The sequence below is a fragment of the Diabrotica virgifera genome, chromosome 4 (genome assembly GCF_917563875.1).
Source record: "Diabrotica virgifera virgifera chromosome 4, PGI_DIABVI_V3a".
NCBI classification, from domain to species: Eukaryota; Metazoa; Arthropoda; class Insecta; order Coleoptera; family Chrysomelidae; genus Diabrotica; species Diabrotica virgifera.
Window position 1 is genome coordinate 199520858 of NC_065446.1, and position 10633 is coordinate 199531490.

Genomic DNA, 10633 nt, shown 5'->3' on the forward strand with positions numbered 1-10633 from the left:
AGCCTCTCACATTTTAAACAGGTATCTACTTTAGGCTTTTTAATTTTTAAATTTAATTTGTGGAACTCCTCGCAAAACTTAGTATAGCTTACCAGTTTTAAACTGGTTTCAGATAGGGTACGCTTGTATTCTTCATAATATTATAATGTCACTATCGTGAAATGTGTAGAAAATAAATTTTTTCCCACAATCTCCTCTTGAGTACGGGGTTTCATAAGCTGGGATTCTAATTAGAAATGTATTTACTTTATTCCTTTCTTCTTCAGTTCCTCTTTATTCCGGTTGGATTATGCCCGAAGAAGATGATCTTTTCTTTTGAATAATAGTTTATAGTTATCTCCGACTTTCTCCAAATACCTTTAGTAAAATAAGTAAAATTTAATAAAAAAAATTTGTCCTGGTAAAAGGTATATTAGTTTAACAAGCAGGGCTACAAACATATAAACAAAACGTTTGCGCTCTGTAATAAGAGCATCATCAGTGTTACGAGCACATGGTGAGCCACCCAAAAATACAAAGGTTGAAACCTTTTACAAATACACTAAAAGTCTTTTACCAATATAAACATCCTAAAATCCAAAGGATGGATAAAATTCCTATGGATGTGGATTTAGGGCAACTCAAGTGACTTGAGTTGCCTGTCACCTCTTATAACATAATGACCTAATTAATTAACCCACTTACCACCTGTGGGAGTTATATGTTGCCCTAGAGCCACATCCATAAGAATTTTATCCATCCTTTGGATTTTAGGATGTTTATATTGATATAAGACATTTAGTCTATTTGTAAAAGGTTTCAACCTTTGTATTTTTGGGTGGCTCACCATGTGCTTGTAACACTGATGATGCTCTTGTTACAGAGCGAAAACGTTTTGTTTATATGTTTGTAGCCCTATAGGGGCTTTTTAAACTAATATACCTGTTACCAGGACAAAATTTTTTTTATTAAATTTTACTTGTAATTAATGGTATACAGCCAGCTACAGGAATTTCTTACTTGTGGATTTTTAGTAAAATAGACAAATCAGCTTTCAAGGCGCGCGGCGTACAGAGAGTCAACGTAATAAATTATTAGTGTACAGTGTGTTAAGTCCCAAATTTGTGGGACATAGCACAATTAGTCTTATTGTTTCTTAAATAATGTCTAGTGTAAAGAGTGGTGTGTCTAGGTCCAGGACTTAGCACGCTTTACACAGTTAGGATTGATCGTTTTTCATTTGTGTAAAAGGATTATCTTAGTTTATTGGACTTGATAAATTATATACACGTGTAGATATCAAATTCTAACTTACAGATAGTGCATTGGCTAATTTCGACCATTTTTGGACTTAACTCACTTTACGCACAGAGCACAGAATTCCGAAACAAGTCGACTTTTATTTTTAAATTATAATTTTTTGGCATTATATATTATAATAGTTACGTCATCCATCTAGGCGTGATGACGTAATCGATGATTTTTTAAATGAGAATATGGGTCCTGTGATAGCTGATTCGCAATGTTATTCAATGCTTTATTTGCTAATATAAGTATTAACAGAATTATTTCTGAAGGGTGTCCAAAAAAAATTGAGTTAAATTAATTGAGACAAAAAGAATAATGTATATAATTTATTTAATTCGAAATACATTTTACTGTTGTCCACAAACGGGGAAAAATGTTTATTTGATAAATAAATATTGTTTTTCGCTTAAATTCAATATTAAAGCTGCCACCCATCTGCCTCTTAGCAGTTTGAACATTTAATTTAAGCGAAAAGCAATGTTTATTTTTCAAAATTAATATTTTTTTCTATTTTCTGACAGCAGTAGAATGTATTTTGCATTAAATAAATTACATACATTCTTCTGTTCGTCTTAAGGGAATGGGTAAGTATTTTCGGCTGCAATGATATTCAAATTAGGATTCATTTTTTCGAATCCTGAGAAAACTAATAAATATTTTTTGAAAAATTTAAACGCAGAATGAAAGATTTAGTTATTACCGTGGGCCGAATGTCCCTAAAAACTTCTATAATGTATATTTTAATATGTTACAGTGGTGAAAAACTAAGAGAAAATTTAGTGTGATTTTTATTTCAAATATCTCATTCAAAAGAAACTTTCTATTAATTCTAAGGGACTTTCGCCCCTCGCTAATAATTTAGTCTTTCATTCTGCGTTTAAATTTTTCAAAAATATTTATTGGTTTTTTCAGGATTCGAAACAAATGAACACAATGTCCGTGGTAATATTTTCCAAATCTATCTTTGTCTTACAACGCACTCAGTCAAATAGAATATTGTCAGCATATTGTCAGTCAGCCAGTGACAAACAGTGACAATTTTAAATATTTGACATGGTATCGGGAATATTTTGAGTTGTTGATTATATAATATTGATATACAGGGTGATTGATTAGTGGGGTAAAGCTCAATAGATCCGCTATAGTAATAGATAGCAATAAAAGTTAATAACAAAAATGTTAGCAAACTTTGAGCTTCACATTACAAAATTAGTTAAAATGTTACAGGGTGTTCGATAACACAGTGGCAGACCAAATTTTGTTTTTTTAAATGGAACACCCTATATTTTATTTTATATTCGAAATCCTGTTAACTTCTTCATTACAAAAATATAAAGGTTTGTTACGTTATACAGGGCATTTACAATGTTATAACCAATTTTGTATGAAAATTCTAACAAATTCAACTCCCTGTACAAATAAAAATAGGCACAACAGCAACGGTTTATTCATGCCATATTTTTAATTTATTGTCAAAATTTTCAAGAATTATTGACATTGCTAATTTTCTTTATATCAAATACAGGGTGAGTCAAAACGCAAGTACATTATTCTCTCAGTAATGTTAAATGGAACCCCCTGTATTTTATATCTTATTGAAAAGTAACATTACCGTACTTTAATTTTTATATAATATTTCTTATGTCCAAATTTATTAGTTTTCAAAATATTTTCATTTTTCAGAGCACATTATTTTAGGTGTCTAAATTTAACTAAATTTCAAGTAAGCGATGACTGAATTAACAATTGACGATTACTGATTATCAATCCGGTAATCAATGTAACAATGTAGCAAATAAAGAAATAAAAATAATTTATTAGTAATACATTTTACAAAAAAAAAACTCAACCACAACATGCAACATTTTTGAAACAATTAAAAACTACATTTTTATGTAAATGCAATAAATAAAAAAAGAAAATTAGTAATAAATTTTACAAAAAAACACACAAACACAAAATACAAAATTTTGTGAAGACAATTAAACACTACTTTTGTTTGTAAATGTAACAATGTAACAAATAAAGAACGAAAAATAATTTATCAGTCGTACATTTTGCAAAAAAAAACATTTTTGAAAAAATAAGAAGCTACTTTTACTAAAATATTTTTAATACTTAATTACATAAGGTGTTCAAAATTACCTCCTAACAGATTTATGCACGCCTAAAAACGATCATTGAATGAGCTACTTACTCTACGAAGCATTTGTAAATTAACACATCGAAATACACTTCGTATTCTATTTTTCATATCATCCCTTGTTGTTGGAGGTATTTTATTATGTTATAAACTTCATTATTAACGTAACCCCAAAAAAGCAGTCCAGTTTATTAACCCGGCACCTGCCACGTGGCTTTGCAAGGCGCCAACTGCCACGTGGGGTGCTCACAGCACCCATTAAAAATTTTCTGTGATCTACTTGTTTAAAAAACAAAATAATGTGTTGAGTAACACAAGAATATAAATAAACATGTTTTATTAACTTATTAGCCACTAATATGTTATAAAAGTTAAAAAATAAAATGAAAAAGGTGTTATAAGCAAATTAGCAAGTACCAACCCATAATAAATGAAGTCAAGTAAAATATCTAAAAAAATTAAGATTTAGTGAGTGTAGAGTCTATATTAATAATTTAAATCAGTTATTTCAATAAAAAATGTAAATTTGACCTGTTTATCAAAAATACAAAAAAAATTTAAAAATTAAAGTGCCAGATGATGACACCCCAATTCGACTTTAGAGCTGTAAGTTCAGAATGACACTAAATAACCACTTCAAACACTAACACATATATGCTATATAATATTATAGAAAGCTACTATGACGCACAGCTCGGTTACCAAACTTGAAATACCAAATATTTGATAAAAATGTGTTATGGGGTGCTGGTAGCACCCCACGTGGCAGGTGCCGGGTTAAATTCTGGTGATTTGGGTGGCCGCGCTACTGTCCATTGAAAAATGAAAATATCTCGAAAACTGTTAAATTTAGACATAGGGAATGTTATATAAAAATTAAAGAGCGGCAATGGTACTTTTCAACAGTGACATAAAATATACGGTGTTCTATTTAAAATTACTGAGAAAATAATGTACTTGCGTTTTTACTCACCCTGTATTTGATATAAAGAAAATTAGAAATATCAATCATTCTTTAATATTTTGACAAAACGTAAAAAAATATGGCATTAATAAGCTATGGCTATTTTGCTTATTTTTATTTATACAGGGAGTTGAACTTGTTACGATTTTCATATAAAATTGGTTATAACTTTGTAAATACCCTATAAATCATAGCAAACCTTTATATTTTTGTGATAAAGAAGTTAGCAGGACTTCTAATTTAAAATAAAATATAGGGTGTTCCATTTAAAAAAACAAAAGTTTGGTCTGCCACTGTGTTATCGAACCCTGTAAGATTCTAACTAATTTTGTAATGTGAAACTCAAAGGTGGCTAAAATTTTTGTTATTAACTTTTATTGTTATCTATTACTATAGCGAAGCTATTGAGCTTTACCCCACTAATCAATCACCCTGTATATTGTATTTGATATATAATTGATTTAAGACGTGAACTCAATAAAAAGTTATTTATTGTGTATTATTTGTGGAAGATCCAATCAGAGAATACATCAGGATAATATACACTGTGATCCAAGTATTTTTTGTTAAAGATATTCAAAACTGTAATCGTTCCATAGTAACAATATATGATTAAAAAATCACTTTAACACTTTCCTCTTTTTTTGATTGAGTATTAGTTTTTGTTGTGCATATAAATTATTACAATCACTGAATACATAGTTAGTGAAAAAATTATCACATTTATTAACTGAATTAATAATTTGCAATTGTACAAATAACAGTTATCCAAGAACATTCAAAAGCCATCTCTTTAAGTTATTGATGACATTTTCAAGTAGAATGACATTCTGGTAATGTTTATATATCCATACCACTGTGAATTTTGCTACACGTACTTTGCCGTGTAAAAACAGAAAAAGTAGGGATAGCCGTAAAATATTTGCGAATTATGTACCGATGGTCTTAAATAATTTAATTAAAAAAAATTAGGCCCCCTGTATAAATAATTATGTTAATGTTTATATAAGTGAATAGAGAATTGAATGGCCTTTCGAATGAGCTATCACACGACCCCTATTCTTGTTTAAAAAATCATTGATTGCGTCACCACGCCCAGAGTAATGACGTCACTCGTATGATATTTGTACCAAAAAGTTATAATTTAAAAATAAAATCAACCTTTTTCGGCATTTATCTCCAGAGTCGCCCATTCTCGAGAAAATAAATTTATTCCAACTCAAACGTCCTCACTGTTTAATAATGTATTATTGTACAAATGTATGTGATGATATTCATAAAAATAGTTTTTTTTTTGGTCCGAAACATAATCTACTATCACACTTTGAACAACCCACGGTATTTTGCTTTTCTGACACTTTGTGCATCTATGTTTATCACCATAATTGGGAAAATGTCCTACACCGTCATTCCGTAGATTCTCTTGGCAACAGATGAAGGTGGGTGGAAATCTAACTAATAGGGCTCCTCGTTTTTTTCTAGCTGAATTTTAAGCAACGTCTAGTCTGAAAGCTTTAAGTGACATTCATTTACTCTCCGATTGTTGCTTTGATGTTCCCTTGGATACAAAATGTCAAAATTATTACATGCTGCCAAGGTGTACTCTAAGGGCCGGTTGTTCGAACGCTAATCAACAATGATCATTATCAAATATTTAATTACTGTCACCAACTGTCAATGTCAACTTTGTTTGGGTTGCTGAACACATAATTGATTACAATTATGAAATTACTTAATCAATTATGTTAATAATTGTTATGTTAATTGATTAATCAATCTCATAATTATAATCAATTATGTTTTCAGCAACCCAATAAAAGTTGACATTGACAGTTTTGGTGACAGTAATTAAATATTTGATAGTGATCATTGTTGATTAGCGTTCGAACAACCGGCCCTGAAGGTACGATTCCGGCAGTTAGACTTGTCACCATGAGGACTTCATTACTTTGCACTATTAATTTGTATATTTATTAGGAACTGACGTTCTGCCGGATAGCAACTGCAGTTAGATGTCGGAATCAGTCTCATACAAATTAATGGAGCAAAGTACTGAAGTTTGTCACGGCGACACCTGCCGTCTGCAGTCGTTGTCGGAATCGTACCTTTAATTTGCATGAGAATGATTTCGACATCTGACTGCAACTGCTGTCCGGCAGAACGTTAGTTGCTAATAAATATACAAATTAATAGTGCAAAGTAATGAAGTCTGTCATGGTAACAACTGTAACTGCCGTCTGAACTTGCCGCCTGCCGTCTGCAGTCGTTGTTGGAATCGTACCTTAAGATACATTTTATAAAAGTTTATTGCAAATAAATCAGAAAGTATTAGGGTCTAATACTTATGAATAATTAAAAATAAATAACATAATAATAACTCACCAAAATAGGTTTTCATAAAAAAAATGTAATAGAATTGTAACAGTAAACTGAACTTACCGCTTTTGTTGATGGCTTGAAAAACGCGCACACACTCAAAACAAGAAAATAAATTAACATAACATGATAAGTTGAAACTCTCTAAATCAAAAAAAGACTGCCAACTGTATAGAGAAAGAACAGCTGATTGGGACAGCCAATATATGTACAACTGTAAAACCCGCAATATTTAAAAAATCGATTATAAAGTCATGTATCTTGTGAGATACATGGGTCAAAAGAGGTAAATGCTCAACAACCCTACGTAAATCAAGAAAACTCTACTGTTTCCAAAAACTGCTCAGTTCTATCAAAAGATTTAATTTAATATACATTTATTGATGGTTTCGACCGTTACTTGATGGAAATTCATATTACCTAACCATAAAATACTGAAGACTTTTATTTTCAATATTTTCAAAAAAGTTTTAAGATTAGATTGACAGAAATTTCCATATCAAAAAATACTTCGATATATAATTGTTCGATTACTAAAAATCAGCAGTAAGAAATTGGTAAATCGAACAAATAATTAACAAAATTTTAAATCAAAAACTGCATAAGAAAGCCTTAAAATTAGTCTTCCCATTACCACAGAAAGATACCCAGTACCATCATCTCTATCATATTTACAGGTAAGGTGTCAACAAATAGAGCCAAATATATAAAAAAGAAGGGAATAGCAACAGCTTTCAGAACTAACAAAAACTTAGGAAAATACATTAAGAACAATAAGAGCAAAAAGAAAAAGAAATTACAGAGTGGTGTTTACAAACTGACATGTGGTGACTGTCCAAAAACCTACATCGGTCAAACTAGTAGAACTTTTGACACATGCATAGCAGAACGCAAAAGGGCTTTCATTAATAGAAAAACAGATTTTACGTACGCACTTCACATTTTAGATCATAGTCATTCTTTTAATGAACAGTAATATATCCTTCATATTCAAAATAAAGGTCTCAAGCCGTCTTTATTAGAATCTATGCAAATTATTAAATTAAAAAAAGAATGTGTGTGTACTTTGTACGCACGTAAGAAGTTATACTTCTATTACATATTATGTGATTTTTAAGACAATACCAAAAATTTAAAAAAATAAAAGAATAAAACGCACACAAACACATTGAAAAATGCCACAAAGAAAAAATGATTTCTGAACGATAATAATTGTTGGCAACAATTCTAAATACGCATTTTCTGAAAAAAAAAAAATATGTAACAAATATACTTACAATCATAAAATGCATAAAAAAATAAAAAAATAAAAAACTTGCATCGGGAATCGACCCCGTGACTTTCGGGGCGCTTTGATTCGTAATCGAAGCCTAGACTCACTCGTCCAATTCCACATTATTTGTCATGTAGAAAAATAGGGTAACTGAACGTTTTACTGTTTGACAGTTGTTTTGAATATAATTAAATTATGTAGTTTAAATTTTGTGAAAAAAAATATTAAAATATAACAAAAACAGTAAGAAAACAATATATTAGATGAAGATTGACAGAACTTTTGTTGGTAATCAAATTAAGTATGTAAATCAAAGCATTACATACCTACTAGATAAATAAATCTACGCCAAAAATCATAATTTAAAAATAAAAATCGGACCTAATTTGGGATTTCTCTCTAAAATCCCCATTCTTGAGAAAATAAATGTACAGTAGAGCGTCGATTATCCGAACGTCGATCAACCGAACGACCGCTTATTCGAACTATCGACTCCCTCGTCCCGCACTCGAATACCGAGCAAGCGTTAGTAATTGACGCTTAAAATACCGAGCAAGCGTTAGTAATTTACGCTTAAAATATCTTCAATTTTCTTCAATATTGTATCCAAAAATAATTATGTTGTTGCAAAGGCTGTACTTTTTTGTTTAGTTGCTAGTTGTCATTATCAAGATATAAATAAATATGTAGGTATATGAATATGGCTTTTATTCACTTGTGGATAAATATGTATGACTATAAATATGTATCAATATATTGTAGTTCGATTATCCGAACAAATCGGTTTTCCGAACACCTATGTCCCCCAATTAGTTCGGATAATCGACGCTCTACTGTATTTCAACCTAATCCAAATGTATAATTACAATAGGATTATAATAAAAACTACTTACCAAATTAGAATGACTTTTCCTTGTCCAAAATAGTCCAAAAGTCCAAAAATATAGGTATATGAAAACTATTTAAAAGGCAGTATAACTATTAACTAACTTTTGTTTGTTGTTTCTTTTCACACAAATTTTAAACGCAACAACCATAAATAATCAAACTACAGCTGTACCACAGCCGCCATATTGAATAATTTTTGACATGTCATTTGAACATCCAATCAGAACAAAGTTATAATGCGCATGCGCTGGGATCATAGGTTTTAACATATAAAAATTCACCCTCATATCGCCGGTAAAGAACTATAACTTCAAAAATACAGATATAATTATAATAACCAACTTAAGAAAAACAGCTCCCCACTCCTCAATCTATTCAATTAAAGACTAAAGAGATAACTAGAAGAATCCAAATGACTTGGGCAGCCGTGGGAAGACTCAGTGATGTGTTGAAAAACAAAAAGATACCAATATATCTGCAGAAAAGGTTACTCAACAGTTGTATTCTACCAGTTGTGACTTATGGAATGGAGACCATGACACTTACGGAGTTGTTTGCCAATAGATTAAGAACAACACAGAGGGCCATCGAACGAGTTATGTTGGGAGTATCTCTGAGAGAACATATACGAAACGGGGAAGTGCAAAGCAGGACGAAGGTGAAAGATGTAATTGGAAAAATTGCGCAAATGAAATGGAACTGGGTAGGACACGTGGCACGGCAAAACAACGCAGGTGGACGAGTAACATTGTACATTGGAGACCACGCGAATACATTCGTAGTAGAAGAAGTCCACAAAAACGATGGCTAGACGACATCAAAGCCAAAGTGGTGAGAAACTGGCACCAAATTGCACAAATCAGAGAAGAGTGGAGAGCTCATGGGGAGGTCTTTGTCCAGGATTGGATGCAAACAGGCTGAAGAAGAAGAAGAAGAATAAGAATAAGAAGAAAAATGATGGTGTTTCTGTACCAATGACCAGAGATGTGGAGGTACTTTATGTAAATAAATAAAAAATAGTTGCACAATTTGCTAAATGCGCAGTATACAATGCTAGTCAAAAGTCCGATACCCTCTCGTATTTTTGAGCGGTTATACTTATAATAGTGAAATTTGGAGGGAGGAAATAAACGGATGTAGGCCAACTAGCCATAACAGGTAACGTAATAGTAACAGTTGACTTTACAGCGCCACTGTAACCAGTGGCGGCCCGTGAGGTAGTGCCATAGAGCCATGGCACTACCTTGCTAACTATCCATAAACATATTTTTTATCTTCAAAACTTTTTAATTCCTATTAATTTTTTTGTGTGTATTTCTTTTGATCTTCATCATTTATATAAAATATGGCAACTATGGGCGCAATACAACCCCTGCCGACAGCGGAGAGTATTCGACAGGAGAATCTCCTTCGCGCCGAAGTCAGTACTGGCACGAGTAAAGAGAGAAAGATTTTACGAGCATTATATGTAAGTGACAGAGAAAGAGCTATATTGGACTATTAGTATACCTTAACATTAGAATCTCTGTGCCAGGCACGAGGGTATGAAGCCAGGTCTATTTATTTTGAGTTTCTTTACGTGCTGGTTTGTCGCTTTTATTATGTATATTTTCTGTTAAAAAGTTTTTGTATTTATAATTAAACTTTTGGTGCATCATGATCGTGGGTATTTTGATAATATTTTGATTATTTCTTAAGGTTA